The sequence below is a fragment of the Carlito syrichta genome, unplaced genomic scaffold, assembly GCF_000164805.1.
Source record: "Carlito syrichta isolate Samal-C Ts95f unplaced genomic scaffold, Tarsius_syrichta-2.0.1 Scaffold305654, whole genome shotgun sequence".
Lineage (NCBI taxonomy): Eukaryota > Metazoa > Chordata > Mammalia > Primates > Tarsiidae > Carlito > Carlito syrichta.
Genome location: NW_007249750.1, coordinates 544,203 through 548,954, shown reverse-complemented (window position 1 = coordinate 548,954; position 4,752 = coordinate 544,203). Strand labels below are relative to the sequence as shown.

At 49.4% G+C, this 4,752-nt stretch overlaps 1 protein-coding gene across 3 annotated transcripts in view; it reads left to right on the top strand.

Annotated features, from left to right (window-relative positions):
- AP3B2 (adaptor related protein complex 3 beta 2 subunit) overlaps positions 1-4,752 on the top strand; it is a 39,296-nt gene that overhangs the window by 446 nt on the left and 34,098 nt on the right. The window lies entirely within an intron of this gene.

The following is a 4,752-nucleotide window of genomic DNA, read 5'->3' as shown; positions in this document are numbered from 1 at the left end:
CCCCGCCCCGGCCGCGCCGACCGGAAGCCCGCCCAGCCCCACGGTGCCCCGCAGCAGCCCTGGGCCTCGAGACCCCGGGCCCGCACCCGGGCACCCTGTCCCCAGGGGCAGACACAGGACCTGGGAAAGGGGCGGGGGGAGGTTGGAGGCTGGTGGGGGATGGGCCAGCCAGCTCGGTCTCGGGCAGACCAATCCTGTCGGCCCAGGTGTTCCTCCCGTTTGCAATGCCGGATGACCAGTTCTCCGCCTCTTTCGCGTTAGGCTGACTGCCCTCCCCCCCAAAAAATGTGGGGAAAAGGTCTGAGTCAGCGAACTTGAGTTTGAGCCTGGGCCTCTCCAGGAAGGCAGGCCCTGGATGATGCACAACCTCCCAGTCTGGTCCCTCCTATAAAAATCCATTTCCCCTGGTTCTGGCCCCCACCTCCCATCTGGCCCTCACATTCCTGCTCCCCACATCGCCCCTGTAGTTCAACCTTACCTTAACTTTCCCTCACATTTGATGCCTTCGTTCCTTCTTTCCTTCGCTTATTCTTAAGTTCTGCAAAAAGCATTGATTAAAGGCCAACTGTGTCCAGTCTGTGCTAGTCACTGAGTACAACTGTAGACATGAGACCATAATGGCCCTCAAGTTGTTCTAGAGGGGAGCACAGTTGAAGAAGCAGTCAGTGACAGTTCAGTGTAGTGGGGGCAGCGAGAGGAGGGCGAGGACCTGACACCTGGCACAGAAGAGAAGGGAGAGTGGAGAATGAGGGATGTTCCAGGCAGAGGAAAAGGCTTGAGGGAAGGTTGAGAGCTAAGGCACAGGTTTTGCAGGTGCAAGCCATTTGAATAACCAGAAATGAGAGTGGTAGGACCTACTGAAGGGTTCTAAGCAGGTGACATAGTCAGATTTGTGTTTTAGAAGAATCTCAAGCTGGATTATAGAGACGAGACTGGAGGTGAGCGGGACAGCGCAAGAGACAAGTGAGGGGAGTGTTGAAGTTGACAGGCATGGCACGATGGTGGCCTAGATTAGGGGAGGGACAGGGGATTTGAGGGTTATTGAGGAGGTGGAAGACCTGATGATTAATTGAATGGGAGGGCTAAAAAGGGAGGTTGGGAGAAGATGATACTTAGGTAGCTAGTTGCTGCAACTGGGTAGATGGTGGTGCTATGCAGTATAATTGGAAATAAGGATGTCACAAGCAAATTTGTGGACAATATTGTTGAGCCCAGCTTTGGGCATGGTTAGACTGTAAACTCTGAGGGACATTCAAGCCAATTAGGTAGCTGAATAATAGCATTTGGATCCCAGGAGAGAGATTAGGGAATTATTAATGTATATATATTTTCATATACACATGTGTGTATATATACATATGATATATCTAGTACATATAATATATATGATATATATGTTCATTAAAGCCACAGAAGATAATACCAAGGGAGAGTATAAAATGATATCGGACAGGGCATAAGTCTGAACCCTGAAGATGCCAATATTAGAAGTAGCCAGAGAATGGGGGGAAAGTGCTTCAAGGTACCTGAGAAGAAGTGACCCAAAAGGCAGGAAGAAAACAAAATGTGATTTCAAGAAGGAGAAATTGGTCAGTAGTATCAATAATACTCATTAAGGTATTATCAAATGAGTAAAAAAATTCATGACCACTCGATGATAAAATAGAGGTCAACTTCTTCCCGCTCCACTTCTCACCACCTGTCCTGCCCAGGTTACCAGGTCTGGCAAAGTGAGGATTACTTTTTCCCAACATTTTATTTTTAGCTATTTTAAATGTACAGAAAACTTGGACAAAGAATACAATGAATACATGTATATCATTCATCTAGATTCAACCATCATTGGCACTGTGTTATAGCTAACCATCTATACATATGTATTTTTGGTTGAACCATGTAAGTTGCAGAGATCATGACCCTTCAGCCCTAAATTCTAAATCAGCCTCTAAAGCCAGATTGAAGTGAATAAAGGAGTAGATAGGAGGTGAATAGATATAACACAGTGAGTGAGAATTGTGCTTTCAAGAAGTTTGACTGTAAAGGAGAAGAGAAAGAGCTACTGGAGAACATCAGTTCAAGGAGGCTTGTTTATTTTTATTTTATTTTTTGTAGTGGTGGAGAGGAGGTAGGTCGCACTGTGTTTCACAGGCTGGTCTTGAACTCCTGGCCTCAAGTGATCCTCCCACCTTGACCTCCCAAAGTGCTAGAATTACATGTGTGAGCCACTGTGCCTGGCCTGTGGCTTGTTTATTTGACTTGCTGTTATTTTTGTTTATTATTAGGATGAGAGAACCTAGAGTAAGTTTAACCGCGAATGGGAAGAAGCCAGTAGTGGAGGAAAGGCTTAAAGGAAGAAAGAAGCACAGAACCTTGAGTGATGGGAAGGGAAGCTTACAGAGATGGGTGGGAAGACTCATCTGAAGTGAGGAGGCCCACCTCTGCCCAGAGGACGGCAAACTGGAGAAGAGTAGGGTATGGATGCATGTCTGGGGCAGAGAGTTGGAGGAGATTTTATCTAAGCCTTTCCTTTTCTGTGAGAAGCAGGTACTAAAGCTGTAAAAGCAAGGACAAGGCTACTAGAAGTGGGGGCTTGAGGATTGAAGGGGTTTGAAATATGGTGAATAAAGCAAACACTACTGTCAGGGCGGGGGCAGTGGAGGGCAGTGGGACAAGAAGGGCAAGGATGTGAGTAAGAGAGTGTTGAAGAGATGGACCTGGGGGCCTAGGCCCAGTGGGAGGAAGTGGAGATAAGAGAAGGCTGATTCCAGTGAAGAAACTAATGGGTTCATAAAACTGCTAACCCAAGATCAAGCAGAACAAGAATTAATTGCATGAGACTAAATGAACTTATGAGGATAATTACAATTTGTATGACTTTTTGTTAGAAACATTGCTAGTTCCTTAATGTTTTGTTTTTCCAGATTTAAGAAAACTTCACTTTTCTCTTAAGCAGTCTATATAGCTTACAGCAGTCTGGTAAAGTATACTTTTGTAAATAAAAAAAGATGTGAATAAAAGGAGAGAAGGAGAGAAGACTGATAGGAAGAAAGAAATCAAGGATTGACTCTGGAAAGGCAGGTGAGAATCAAGAAGTTTGAAGTCAGAGTGAGAAGGGGGTATATAAAATTTCTGGGAGGAGTAGCTCTGGGGAGGCTGAGGTCCAGCTATGACTGAGAGATTGGAGGAGCAGAGGGCATCTCTCACCTCTCCATCAACTCCATTGACCCTCCCTAGTCTCCTGCCCAGAGACTGAGGGTAGGCTTAGTGCCAGTCCCCACCCTTCTCCCTCCTGAGGCCTTGTCTCTGAGCAGTGACAAGGAAACCAGAGCCTTTCTCCCTGCCAGTGTCCGGTTACTAAGTTTCGGGGGCGGGCCGTCTGTCCCAGTCCCAGTGCCCCAGCCAGTTCAGTCACATCCTGGAGCAGGACCTGATGCCTGATGCAGCGATTCCTGCAGCTCCCGGGGGCCATAGTGAGGCCAGGGGTCAGAGGGGCCTGTGGGGCTGATCAGGAGGCCGCCAGTCCTGTGCTGGCTCCTGAAGGTGGGCCCCCACCCTGGTACCAGGCCTTGCAGCCTGAAGAGCTTCGGTGGCTGCAGGCCCCAGAGGAAGACACAAGCCCAGAAGCATCCCTGGAAGGACCTTGCCCAGAGGCTGGCCAGAGTCAGAACCAGCCACTACGGTACAGAGGGACCCCCAAGGATCCTCCACCCACACAGCCAGGAAAGCCAGGGATGGACAGCTGCACTCTCAGCTCAGACTTCTTCAAGTCTCACCTCCTCAGGTGGAGGACAGAGCTGGCATTAAGGGGCCAGGCAGGGCAGGGAAGGTGATTAGGGGGCACAGCACAGGGGCTAAGAGTAGGAATGGGGAAGATAGGGAGCTTAACTCCCTGGAGACTCTGAGGGAGGAGGATAGCAACGTACTTAAGAGTTGAGGTCCAACCTTGACCTTTTCCTCCCCATAGGCCCTGGCTAGAATGGGCTTTGGGTGAGCTTTGGGGACAGAATAAAGCACAGATGGAGTCTGGCTAGTCTCTCCCTGGCTACTGGACTGGAACTGGGGTGGTAAAGGGAGGGAAGGAAGTGTATATCAGAGGAGGTGAGCATGACTGGCCTCCAATGCCTGCTTGACCCCGGGGCTAGCTCCAGCCACCCCCAAGAGAGTCCCACAGGCAAGGTCAGGCCAGGGGTCAGGTCAGAGTGAGTGTGGTGTAAGGGGATCTGACTGTGGGAGATTCATGTTTCATGGCCTTAGGGTGTTGCTGTACCTCTCTCCCTTCCTCTGCCTCTTGGGCACATAAGCTGGTGGGAGTGAGGATAAGTTACCCAGGGTGCTCTCACCCCTGGAGGGTGCTGCATTTCGGTGGACATCCGACAATCAATCCTGCCTGTACTTCTGCTTTATACCAAGTGTCAATTCCCCTCTCCTTCAGGGGCCCTAGGTTGGGTAGGATGACCCTGGGGTGTGTATTTGACAGGGGCTTGTGGCATTTGTGGGTGTGGTGGGGACACCTAGGTGTGAATAAGCCAGCTTTAGGGACCAGCTAGAGTTAAAGGAGACAGGCAAACTGGGTCCACCTCCCACTGAAGTCCAGTAATGCGTCATTCCAGGGTCACCCCTCGGAAGGCAGGCAGAGGATCCCTTAGACTGGATATATTTTATTTTGAAAACCTAAATTTTTTTTTTTTTTTTTGAGTTGGAGTCTCACTCTGTCGCCCAGACTGGAGTGCAGTGGCCGCTCCCGGCCACCAC